A 14,643-nucleotide genomic window follows, 5' to 3' on the forward strand; every position below is an offset into this window, starting at 1 on the left:
TCATATCAATCATATTAACATGTTGGTCGATGTCATATTTCTTTATTGTTCGAATTTCAAATAATTATTTTAATAAACAAAAGTAATGATGTAATAATAATCTTAAATAAATAAATAAGCATTAACTTTACAATTTGTATTATTTTTAATTATTTTCAAATTTTTCAATTTTTCAATTTTTTTGCCAAACCTAAAACCTGAAAATTTGAAAATCTTATAATTTGCTAAAAGTAATAGTAATCTTTATGTAGGATGCAATTATTAATTTTAATTTTTTAAAAATAAAAAAATCCTAAATTTCTAGCAGAAAACTAAAATCTTCCTGCTTTCATATTTTAATTTGGAATTTTGAGAATCTAAAAATTGGCTAACCGGGTAAACCCAGGTGAATTCGGATGTAACTTTTTCCCACGATCATGTTGATATATTATGCACTTTTTTCCGACGTCGTAGGCAAAAGTTAATGCCATTTTACCTTTTTCTAAACTTTTTATGCAAAAAAATCAAAATTCAAATTTGTTAATTTTTCCTAATAGTAGGTTGCGTAACATACAGGAATCTCAAAAGATTTTATTTTTTGAATTTTCTATTTTCTTTTCTATTTTATAGTGTTAAAAAGGCGATCCAAGGGGGGGTGGAGGCACGTGGGGAGCAGAAAAACCTTTAGCACCGGTTCGTGTGCTAAAAGGTAGACCTTTAGGGTTCGCGGCTGACGCCAACCCTTTAGCACCGTTTCGTGGCACGAACCGGTGCTAAAAGGTCCCGCACGAACCGGTGCTAATGCCGCGGCTGGTCCCCTGGACGTCATTAGCACTGGTTTGTGCCAAATCCGGTGCTAATGCCCTTTGGAGAAAAAAACCAAAAACCTTTTTTCACTACAAGAAAAAAGGCATGTAGAGACATCCAATTTAGAGGCTAGAGACGCTATATTTCATCTCTATATGGTTGTAAAGACGCTAATATAAAGCGTCGTAGGAACATCTTCTTATGCACCGTCTCAAATACCACAAAGACGCATTGCCCAGCGTCTCAAAGGTAAAATGAGACGTTTCTCAAAACGTGTTTATGCTGGTTGAGGCGCTTTGTAGATGTCGTACATATCGTCTCTACCAACCATTAACTCGCTTTATTGCAACTTAAATAGATATTATTTCATGTTATATAAATAAATTTATTCTTCAAATCAAATTTGCACGAGCGCACATAGTATGATTAAAGTCAAATTCTATTCATCAAAGATAAACAAAGCAACACAAAAGTACAGTGCACTACAAAAAAAATCTATTATATTACTTGATGGCACTGTACTTTACAAGTGAAATGTGCATTCTTACAAAGATTGCATACATGGCTGAATAACACATAAACTTCCGTACAAGATTTGCATACACGACTGAATAATACATAGAATTTCCGTATGCAATTTCCCGACGAAGCAGAATTATTCTATTAGATCCTGAAATAATCTGCTATCCGGTTCACTTCTTTGGCAGACTTTCTTTGCTCTATACTACTCCGCTTCAAAAATGTTCATAAAAATAATCCTGTAAAGGAACATATACACTTGAAAAATCAGTATGTAAACTATTAACAATTTTACAACAAATTAATATGATTATGATCATAAATTAAATTACGTGTGCAGCAGAAAAAAAATTCTCGAGGTCCAGTCCGATCGAAGACATATATACACATATATGTACTAGACGAGTCCAGCAAAACCTGATCCTGTTTGCACATAATTCGAAGGTAGATGCATAAAAAACATTTAGAAATTTAAACGTTAGTTCCTGGTGGTCCGTGCAATTGGTGCCCTCCGCTTTGCATGCCACCTCCAAGAGTTGGCTCGTTTATTATCCTTTTGTGCAAAATCTACATCAATATCAGTGAGCAACAGCCAAATACATGGACGAACTCTAATCTGCACCATAAAAGGAAAGGTCTCAGAGATAATAGATGCGGAAGAGGCACATACTTGTAGAGAGGAATAAGGAGGCAATGCGCAGTGAGCATTTGATCAAGTCCAGCGGGAAGGAACTCCAACGCCAAGAAACAGACAATCTAGTAACATGGACGAACTCTAATCTGCACAATAAAAGGAAAGGTTTCAGAGATCTTAGAAGCGGAAGAGGCACATACTTGCAGAGAGGAATCAGGAGGCAATGCGCAGTGAGCATTTGATCAAGTCAAGCGGGAAGGAACTCCAATGCCAAGAAACAGCCAATCTAATCGATGAGTAACTCACCAGATTCAGCTACAACCAAGTGGAGCATCGGAATCGCAGTCGCATGGGTGGGAAGAATAGAATTAGCACGTATGGCCTCTCGCCGGAGAGCAGAGTCCTTGCAGATTGAAACCGCGATCAGATCGCCTGGCGCCATGGCGGCGGCCCTAGGTTAAACACGGGATGGGGAATATAACAACATAGGGTCATGGTTATTTTTTAGAATAATATAATCGTGGGTTAGTAGGGACCTTATGTTATTATTAAAGCCTAAGATTTAGGACAATTTGTGGTGCGTCTCAACAAAGGGCTCCCCTAGCTAGCGCACGATCGCTCGAGCGGTCACATCCGACCAGAAATTTATATTTTTAGTAACATTCGAAATTACTATTTATAGAAAAATTTTCTTTTTTGGCAAAAAGTTCTGACGAAATATACTATATAGGGAAAGTTCTGCATGCAAGAGCTAGATGACAGATTCGCTGATGTCAGCAGAATCTTTTCCAAATTTGAAAATTCAAAACGTTTTAACTTTCAAACGACAACTCTAAATTAAGATCCGCTTTCACCAATAAATTCGTCTCGACGAGATCTTCAAAACTAGCACCCATGTTAATATGTTTCGACAAACTTTTTTTTGCTAAAAGTTATCAACCCTTTCTATTTGAATAATCAACCCCCATAATTGAGTGATCAACGGTAAATATATAAAATTATCAACCTGGTGCAGACTATTGAGAAAAAGTTCTGCATGCATGTAAAAAAGACGAATTTGCTGATGTCAGCGGAATCTTTTCCAAATATGAAAATTCAAAATGTTTTAACTTTCAAACGACAACCAAATTAAGATCCGCTTTCACCGAGATCTTCAGAACTAGCACCCATGTTAATATGTTTCGACAAACTTTTTTTTTTGCTAAAAGTTATCAACCTTTTCTATTTGAATAATCAAACCCCCGTACTCGAGTGATCAACGTTAAATGTATAAAATTATCAACCTGGTGCAGACTATTGAGAAAAAGTTCTGCATGCATGCACAAAAAAGACGAATTTGCTGATGTCAGCGGAATCTTTTCCAAATTTGAAAATTCAAAACGTTTTAACTTTCAAACGACAACTCCAAATTAAGATCTGCTTTCACCAATAAATCCGTCTCGACGAGATCTTCAAAACTAGCACCCATGTTAATATGTTTTGAGAATCTTTTTTTTTTGCTAAAAGTTATCAACCCTTTTTTTCTATTTGAATAATCAACCCTCCGTACTTGAGTGATCAATGGTAAATGTATAAAATTATCAACCTGGTGCAAACTATTGAGAAAAAGTTCTGCATGCATGCACAAAAAGACGAATTTGCTGATGTCAGCGAAATCTTTTCCAAATTTGAAAATTTAAAATGTTTTAACTTTCAAACGACAACTCCAAATTAAGATCCGCTTTCACCACTAAATCCGTCTCGACGAGATCTTCAAAACTAGCACCCATGTTAATATGTTTCGAGAAACTTTTTTTTGCTCAAAGTTATCAACCCTTTCTATTTGAATAATCAACCCTCCGTACTTGAGTGATCAACGGTAAATGTATAAAATTATCAAGCCCAAAGTTAATTTTATTTTAAACATTTTAGCGAATCTTTTTTAGTTTAGAAGCTATCAACCCGGTGTCCTGTTATTTATCCACAGTAAATATAAATAACTACCAACCCTAAAAATCTAACTTCATTTCGAATATTTTAGCGACTCTTTTTAGTTTACAAGTTATCAACTCGTTGCCCCGTTATTTATCAATGGTAATTATAAAAAACTATCAACCCTAAAAAGTATTTTATTTAGAATATTTTAGCGAACATTTTTTTTATTTTACAAGCTATCAACCTGGTGCCTCGTTATTTATCAACGGTAAATATAAAATAAATAATAACCCTAAAAAGTATTTCATTTGGAATATTTTAGCGACTCTCTTTTAGTTTACAAGCTATCAACCCGGTGACCCGCTATTTATTAATGGTAAATATAAATAAATATCAACCCTAAAAATGTAATTTAATTTAAAATATGTAGCGACTCTTTTTTTGTTTACAAGTTATCAACCCGGTGCCCCCTTATTTATCAACGGTAAATATAAATACCTAGCAACGCTAAAAAGTAATTTGCATTTAGAATATTTTAGCAAATTTTGTTAGCTTACAACTTAAAACAGTACTTAATTTGAGTAGCAAGTGGTAGTTCATTTGAGTTGCAAGTGGATCTTCCACCCGTTATTTTCCCCCTTAAAAACCACTGGCCCGAAAAAGGGAATTATAAAATTAATCCATAAAAACATGAATTACCGTACGAAAATAACAACATAAAGGGAATTGCAAAAAAAGAGAATTGTCAAAAGGGAATTGCAAATAAAGAGATTTGAAAGTATGCGTCGTGCTGAAAAAAAAGAGCGAGATGCTCTGTGCATGCATGCAGCAACTTGTGAGAGCTAGCCTAGTGTTGAAAAGTTGGCTCATTAAATGCAAACCCAAGAGATACTTTATGCATGCATGCAGTATGAACGCTCTTGGCTGCAACTTGCAAGTGGGAACGTGAGCTGTTAGTGTGAACACAAAGCTACATGTGAACGTAATTAAACACTACAAGACAAAAAGGGAATTTATTTCGCGCACGGCGCGAGCGGTGCCGCGCCAAGAAAAGTGATCGCTCAAGCGATCGATTGCCAGGGAGGGGATTTGCTCAACAAACGTCTTAACAAGCAACTCGACTACGAATCTAAAGACGAAATATAAAGCGTCGAATGCATAGTGTCTTTAGGTGACTCTTTTGTTGTAGTGTTTCTACTAGTGGAATGCCCGTGCCTTGTTATGGCCAACCAAAAAGTGCAACATCGGCGAGATCAGGCCATACGTGGATTGACATACTAGCGAGGGACGTGCCTATATGTCACAAGAGAAAGATCTACAAAAGAACATGGACACAGGAAGTTTTAACGTGGAAAAATACCTCCAACGAGAAGGGAAAAAATCACGGGCGTCAACCAACAAATCACCACTATCATGGGAGAGCCTACACATCGTCAGCCCAAACCTCCCGATGACAAGTCTCGCTCTCTCATTCAGTAGGTAGCCTTTGTATGAATTTGGATCACAACATAGTTAATATTTAGCTAGGTGTCATTGAATGTCACTTGCAAGTTGCAACCCATGTTACTTATGATTAGTACGAATCACGAAGCAACCTAACCATGCTTCGTATTTTTCTTAGTTGTAACCAATGTGTAAGTAGTAAATCTTTGTTGTAACTCCACGTGCAACTGGGAAAAAAATCTTAGTTACAACATTGCCAAAGAGAGTTTCCAAGTTTTTGTATAAAAATCATTTTCATTTTCTAAATGTTAAAAATAGGTTTTTGGTGGATCAAACATAAACAATATGGTGCAAAATGGCGTCACTCAATTTTTTTTTTAAAAATAAACACTATTTGTATGCATAACACCCACATATTATGAATTTCTAAGCTTTATATCCACACTCACACATTTAAAAATTCCTTTATGTCGATTTTCATCGCCCAAAGTTTTGCTCAAAGAATGGGTGTCTCTGATACGTCTCAAACGTATCTATAATTTCTTATGTTCCATGCTACTTTTATTACAATACTTGAATGTTTTATACATACTTTACGAGCATTATTATACATTTTCCGGCACTAACCTATTAACAAGATGCCGAAGTGCCGATTGTTGTTTTCTGCTGTTTTTGGTTTCGAAATCCTAGTAAGGAAATATTCTCGGAATTGGACGAAATCAACGCCCAGGGGCCTATTTTTACACGAAGCTTCCAGAAGACCGAAAGGGGGACGAAGTGGGGCCATGGGGCGCCGCCACACTAGGGCGGCGCGGCCAAGGGGGGGCCCGCGTGGCCCTAGTGTGTGGGCCCCCCGTGACGCCCTTTGACCTACCCTTCCGCCTACTTAAAGCCTCCGTCGCGAAACCCACTGTACCGAGAGCCACGATACGGAAAACCTTCCAGAGACACCGCCATCGCGAGTCCCATCTCGGGGGATTCAGGAGATCGCCTGATACGTCTCCGACGTATCGATAATTTCTTATGTTCCATGCTACATTATTGATGATATCTACATGTTTTATACACATTATATGTCGTATTTATGCATTTTCTGGAACTAACCTATTAACAAGATGCCGAAGAGCCGATTCTTTGTTTTCTGCTGTTTTTGGTTTCAGAAATCCTAGTAAGGAAATATTCTCGGAATTGGACGAAATCAACGCCCGGGGTCCTATTTTTGCACGAAGCTTCCGGAAGACCGAGGGGGAAAGGAAGTGGGGCCACGAGGCGCCGCCACACTAGGGCAGCGCGGCCCAGGCCCTGGCCGCGCCGGCCTGGTGTGTGGGGCCCTCGTGTGGCCCCCCGCGTTGCCCTTCCGCCTACTTAAAGTCTTCATCGTGAAACCCTCTGTACCGAGAGCCACGATACGGAAAACCTTCCAGAGACGCCGCCGCCGCGAATCCCATCTCGGGGGATTCAGGAGATCGCCTCCGGCACCCTGCCGGAGAGGGGAATCATCTCCGGAGGACTCTTCATCGCCATGATCGCCTCCGGAGTGATGAGTGAGTAGTTCACCCCTGGACTATGGGTCCATAGCAGTAGCTAGATGGTCGTCTTCTCCTTATGTGCTTCATTGTCGGATCTTGTGAGCTGCCTAACATGATCAAGATCATCTATCTGTAATACTATATGTTGTGTTTGTCGGGATCCGATGGATAGAGAATACTATGTTATGGTGATTATCAATCTATTACTTATGTGTTGTTTATGATCTTGCATGCTCTCCGTTATTAGTAGAGGCTCGGCCAAGTTTTTGCTCTTAACTCCAAGAGGGAGTATTTATGCTCGATAGTGGGTTCATGCCTCCATTAAATCCGGGACGGTGACGTGAAAGTTCTAAGGTTGTGGATGTCTTGTTGCCACTAGGGATAAAACATTGATGCTATGTCTAAGGATGTAGTTGTTGATTACATTACGCACCATACTTAATGCAATTGTCTCGTTGCTTGCAACTTAATACTGGAAGGGGTTCGGATGATAACCTGAAGGTGGACTTTTTAGGCATAGATGCATGCTGGATAGCGGTCTATGTACTTTGTCGTAATGCCCTGATTAAATCTCACTATATTTATCATATCATGTATATGCATTGTTGTGCCCTTTTCTATTTGTCAATTGCCCGACTGTAATTTGTTCACCCAACATGCTTTTATCTTATGGGAGAGACACCTCTAGTGAACTGTGGACCCCGGTCCTATTTTTTACATCGCATACAATCTACTGCAATACTTTCTTTACTGTTTACTTCGCAAACAATCATCTTCCACACAATACGGTTAATCCTTTGTTACAGCAAGCCGGTGAGATTGACAACCTCACTGTTTCGTTGGGGCAAAGTACTTTGGTTGTGTTGTGCAGGTTCCACGTTGGCGCCGGAATCCCTGGTGTTGCGCCGCATCACATTTCGCCACCATCAACCTTCAACGTGCTTCTTGGCTCCTCCTGGTTCGATTAAACCTTGGTTTCTTTCTGAGGGAAAACTTGTTGTTGTGCGCATCATACCTTCCTCTTGGGGTTTGTAATATCCCAGGTATTGGGGTTACAAAAATAGAGGAAACAGATGTGTGCATTGCATTCATGCATAGAAAATCTGGGGAATTTTCGCGCTTTAAAGTAAAACGATCACGATGAGTCGAAGTTTCACTTGACCTTGGTGGAATTGAAGTAGCTCATCAAGTCAAGCGCTATAAACCTCAATGTGACTTTGCTAAAACTTTGTTTTGGGTAGAGATAAATTGATCTAAGGGGTTATATCAAATGGAATTAAAATCAACACAAAAACTTATTAATCAAGGATCAACTACTTGATCTTATTAAAGATCACAACATGATATTCCTTGCCATAACATATGAACATCCATTTAATTGGAAATCAAGTAACAATAAATGGAGAAACTATTCTTCACTTATCTTCTCTATGTCTTAAACAAATCCATGATCCTACCATGAACCTCATGGTATTCATTGTACTTCATTCTTGGAATCTTGATAAGGAGATCAACCTTAGGAAGATATAATTCTTCTCTATTCCAAATTATTATGCATCAAACCTAAAGAGGTGAGAGTCCTATTTTATTTAGGGAAGCAATGACAAACCCTGAGGCAAATCTTGGATATAAATATACATATGATCACAACATTATTTTCAAGAGGAACCCTAGAGTATCACTAGGCATTCCTTAGAGAAAGAAACCAATTATGTGAGACATATATATAATGGTGATCATATCAATCCCTATGGAGCCTAACCATAGGATAGTAATACAATTCTTCCCAAATGAGAGAGACCATTTATTCTAAACCTAGCTTTACCTATTAATGAACAAAGGACAACCTTTGAATTAAAGTATTAGGTTGTAAACCATTTCCCTTGGAGTGGTGAGATAACCTAATATCACATGGAATAATACCATATCCATGAAATGATAAGGTAAGGAGGAGATTAACTCAACCAAGATAGCCAAGTGGAGTTTTAGCCTAGATACCTAAAGAGATCCTGTGAGTACACCATAAAACCTAGAATAACTATTCCTATGAAAGAGAGCTCAAGCTTTGGTGCTACACTCAAGTTAATTGAGGCAACACTTGAAAAATTGGAGGGAGAGAACTATCCATATATCCAGGAGGATTATATCATCATACCTTGGAAGAACTCTAAGTAATATCTCAGACATTCTCCTGGGATATAAACTATATAGGCCACCATAATAGCCCATCCTAGCAAATAAAATAGAAGTGCTATACCTTAGTTCATCAAGACAATGCTAGATCATGGAAGTGAGAAACCCATTTAATGAGAGATACCTTAGGAAGCCAAACCTTGATCATTATAAAATTGAGTGATGATCATAAACCCTAAGAACTTGAGGTAATGATATCAAGAACAAGTTGATCATGTCTAACCATGATCATGTTCCGGAGGCATGTGAGGATAATTTAAACCCTAATAGGATCAGTAGGTACTATTCACCACATGAAATCATGGGGAGGTAACTGGTAAGCAACCCTAGGCTAATAACCCAACCTTAACTTGTGAATCAATCAGGATCATAAGTAGAATCCTACCATATCTATGTTTCATAAATTAAAGAACCTAAGAAAACCTTAGAGTAAAACTCCATACTTAATATGGTGAGAAACCATCTATTCATATGACCAAAGTTAACTATAAAAAGAACTATAACAACTCTAGTTACTTGTAACAATAGATTAAGGATAAAATAGAAATCTATTTGTATAATATACAACCAATTCTCAAGTCCTTGGTAATTAAAGGAAAACAGAAACAATTAAGCAAGTAACCATATTACATTGGTTAGGGGAGATGAAACCCTAGCCAGTGCACTATAGTGTCATCCCATATCTACAAACTAGAATTATATCTCAACCTAGTTTATATACCACTTGGGTGAGCACAACTAAAACCCAATGAAGCCATATTTGAGTTTCAAACCCTATGTCAGTAAGTACATAGTATTAGAACCCTAGCATTACACTCTCATGCTTAAATATTGAACATAAGAGACATCTAGTGCTAAACTCTATAATTAAACCCATGTGTGGATATCAACCACTTATTCTTGTAACCAAGGTCAACCTTGAGGGAGACAATATCTACCTTAGGTCCTTTCAATGCTAATAATAGTGTTAACTTTGCAAGGGGGGTTGTAATGGAAATCATAAAACCCTAATAGAATTATTTCTCACATAAAATCATATGTGAACAACCAACTTCTTAAATAGAAACCAACTCCTAATAACTAACTCTGAACTACTTTGAGTTGAGATTATCAACTCTATTAATTCCAAATAGATTGGATTTATATAGAAAAAGAAATTAAAAATGAAAATACAAACTCATGTCTAATTGCTATTTTGAATAAATCACCAATATGCAATATAATCTAATACAAAATAATTGTTTTAAATGAAATAGTGGTGTAATAATCATTGCACCGAGATCTTAATAAAATTAACATATTGAAATACCTGCAAAATAGAAAATATTTAAAATATGAATTCAAATCTGAATTCAAAATAGAAATACAAAACAGAAAATAAATAAAAGAGAAAAGAGAGAAAAACCTCACCTGGACCTTACCTGGCCGTGGCAGCCCACCAGCAGCCCAACTGGGGAAGCCCAGAAACAGCCCAAGCTACAGCCCAACAGCCAACCCACCATACCGATTGGAGAAAAAAAAAGACACGCATAAGGCTATCGTCTTCTTCCTCCTCCATGAGACCGACACGGCGACGCCGACCATCTCCACGTCCCCGTCGCCGATAAGCTCGACCCCGGACGCCAATGACCATTCCAGAACCGAGGAGAACTCCAGTGGCATCCGCTGCTAGTCGGTGCGCCAAGATTCCCGCCCAAATACCACGCCGACATCGTCGTGCATCCCCAACCGGCCACCGCAGTCGTGCCGCCATGGTGGACCATCTCATGCCCTATAAAACCACCAGGAGGACCGCCGTGCTGCCCTTGTTCGTCTCCGCCCTTCCAATCCCTCTCATTCCCACCCTATCCCTCGCCATCATCTGCCATTTACCACCGGCATCGGAGAAGAAACCAACGACTGGAGTCGTCCCAGCATCCGTGCAGTGGTCGAGGAGGTGCGCCTCGACGTGCACAACGTCTGGTAGAAGCCCAGCATCAAGGGGAGGACGAGGCTGTGCCAATTTAGCCGTTCCCTTTCTTCGGTCATCGACGGAATCGGCGAAACCATGGACGACTGCGTCAACCATCGTCCTCGTCGACCACTCAGGAAGACTCAGGGTGAGAATACGCGTCTTTAGAGCCCAAATACATGCTTAATCATCAAGCTGTGGCGCTATTCCGAGTACCTCGCCGGAGATCGCCGCCGCGGACATGTTCGCCGGAGTAACTCCGGTGGTCATTTCGTGGGGGCGCCGCTATATTTCGGTTCCGCGTGTACTGGGGGTCCGATTGCCGCCTTTCTCGGAGTCCCGCAAGCCCTAGAGCGCCGCCAACGTCGACGGTCAACTCGCCGGCGTTAAACCGTCGGTGGAGAGACTTGTCCCGTAGGACCCTTTGGTCGAGTTGACCTGGTCAGCGTCTCACCTGGCAGCCAACGTAGCCTAGGCCCACCAATCAGTCACAGTAGCTAGAAACAACTCGGGTACGTTTAGTATTTTCTCTTTTATTTCAAAGTTCATAAATTGCTGAAACTTTGCAAAAATATAAAAAATCCATTACAACTCAGAAAAATACAAATGAGATATCAAAATGATCCTAAAAATAAGATCTATCCAATAAAAATATAATATAAAAATTTTATTTTTAATAAAAATTTAATTGTTTAACCATTAATAATTAAGGCTTTATTTCTAATTCTAAATTCAATTAAAATTCAATAATTAGGAAAACTTTCCAAATTAAATAAAAACCAGTAAGTAAATAAATAAAACATTAAAACTAATTTTCTTTATTTGTTATTTTATTAAATCCTTATTAGAGGGATTTAAACCCTAAGTAATAATTACCTTAATTATTAATCCTTTTAAGATAATAAAATGCCAATTTCAATATTATTTTTTATTTCAAAGTTATTAATAAGTTCAACTTTATAATGAAGTTATTACCTTAATAACTATATGGTAGATTAGGAAACCCTAATTACATATTGAATAAAGATTACAACCTCACCATTTCATGTGAAACCCTAAAACCCTAAATTCACTTAGAACCCTAGCTCCACCATTTTATGTGTGAACCCTAATGTGCTTCTAAACCTAAGACCTAGGTTAGAACATGTGATCATGATACTTTGATTTGATTCCTAGAACCATAATTAGTAATTAAATACTTGCCATGCCACATAAAGTGGAGGAGCCCTATTATCAATAATTTAGTATTCATTGTATGCATACCTATCCAACCTAGTTGATCAAGTAGGATCAACCCAAGCCTAAACCCTAGATCCTACTACCAAAACCATCAACCTTACCTATCCATGTTTAGCATCACACCATTGTGATGAATTTCAATAACAACTATGCCAAATATAGTGCATTACCTAACTATATTCCACTAAACCCTACTAAGTATTCAATACTTATGAACCATAATATCCAGGAGCCAACTATGCCCTATTTTAGTGGATCCAATAGTAAAACCTAGACAACCTCAACCTCAATTGTTATACTTCTTATTACTTAAGAAGTATGTTCTTCAAAAGTTACTCTTTTGAAGAAAATAAGGAATCATCATCAATCCTGCCTAATAGGACATATAGCCAATAGTCAGCTGTCACCAGCAAGGTCTACCAACCTTGATAGAAACTATTTATAATCAATTGCTCAAGATGTTTAGGCTATTCAACCATACAAGCCCTAGTAGCTGATGAATCCAACATTGTTGGGATCCATCTCATTCTTACTCCAGAAACCAATTGGAACCATAGAAACCACCAACCCAATTATCATACTTATTCTTTATTAAAGAACATGTTCTTCAAAAGTTATTCTTTTGAATTATATAATAAGTAATCATCAACCTTGCACTATAAGACTTAAACTTGACAACTGCTCTTTACTTATTATACAACTATTATCCCTTGGTGTGTATGATTGTTACTATGCATTTTACCACTTGCTTATGATTCTAAAACAACACAACCCTGAATAAGAACCTTGTTTGTGAATCATTCTAAAAGTGCAACACACCCGAAACTAATCATTACAACTCACTAATCCTAAATCATCGGGGTTAGGTCACGCTTAGAACGATTGCATCTCATACTTATGCATTATTGCATACTTGCCAATCTTTTAAACATCATCCTTACCGGACGATGATGCTATTTCAGAATTTGGAGTTATTACGCATCGAAGACCTTGACTGCATAATCTTGCAGTCAAGAAAGGCAAGTTCATCGCTTGCTCATGTCATTTGAGTATTTTTACCAAATTACTTGCAAAGTACTATGTTTATCACTATTGCATAAAAGCAAAACCACTATTTTCATAACTATGAATATGACTATGTGGTGGGCAATGGAACCATGGATTGTGTTGATATGGTGGAGGTTCCATTGCAAGGGTTTATATCCATCTAGGATTAAACAACAAATGTCGTCCGAGTGATTCTTGTGCCGTATAACCGGTGTTTACCATAAGATGCGGAATGGGACGGAGTAGTCAAAAGTGTTTCCACCTCTCGTTCATCAACGGATGCTCATTACCGGGTGCACATGATCTCGAGAGACATGATGCAGGGGTGGGAACCCGTAGAAGTCCCAACGGGAATGAGGTCTATGATGGGTTGCAACGCTACGGCGTAGGAATGTATGGTAGAGCCCTGCATTGTCGTCGTGGTCGGGGCCCGGCCTTAATTGGCGTAAGTGAACCGGCGTGGACCCAGGGTCGGAGATTGCAACAAAGGGTGGGTGTTCGAGGTAGCGGAGGAACATGATTGACTAGGACCTTATACCGGGCCTCACACCAAAGGAAGTGTGGACGGGTCATTCCCGGTTGGCACCAAGGTTAAGATCTCTTATGGGTAAAGCAACACACCTCTGCGAGTGTAACGAATCGTGATCGATCACTCCCTGTTCGGGATATGGAACTACGAACGCTGCCGGAAAGGAACTCCATGAAGTTCTAGTCAACCGGTGAAGGTCGACGGACATAGCTCTTCGGAATAAAAGCAACCTTTTGAAGAAATGTTTACAAAAACTTGCATTGCCAATGGCTTTCGGTCTATGGCTGTAGCTAGTGCATTAAACACCTCTTTCCTAAAATGAACTTGTTGAGTACGCTCGTACTCATCCCACTCTTAAATCCCCGCTTAGGTATGGGCATCAAAGGAGGATCTACAGTGCAACTCGAAGGCCGAGGAGTCAACAACTACTTCAAGAGACAGGACCATGTCAGGAGAGTCAGATACCACATTCAACAAGGAGAAAATCTAGATTAGCAATAGAAAGGAACTAGCTTCCTAAACCTAGCACCTATTTAGCTAGAATCTATTCTTAGCCTCTATACCTAGTTAAATACTCTACAAACAGAGTTCGTGATAGGATTAGACTACGAGTCGTTCTTCTGGAATTTAATTGCAGTTTTACCTCATTGTAAAGTAGGAGGTCATGGCTGATCTTCCGTAACGTAGTCGGAGTTGTAATTCTATAGACATGCCTTGGACCCGCATATGTTTCGTTGTACCACTCCGAGCGATATAATACTAGTGGAACGGTGTTTCATTGGTGTTATATCAGACTTGCATACTACACCATGCGGTGGTATGCCGGGTCACCACGAGTTGGTATCAGAGCAAATGCTTT

The sequence above is a fragment of the Lolium rigidum genome, chromosome 1 (genome assembly GCF_022539505.1).
Source record: "Lolium rigidum isolate FL_2022 chromosome 1, APGP_CSIRO_Lrig_0.1, whole genome shotgun sequence".
Lineage (NCBI taxonomy): Eukaryota > Viridiplantae > Streptophyta > Magnoliopsida > Poales > Poaceae > Lolium > Lolium rigidum.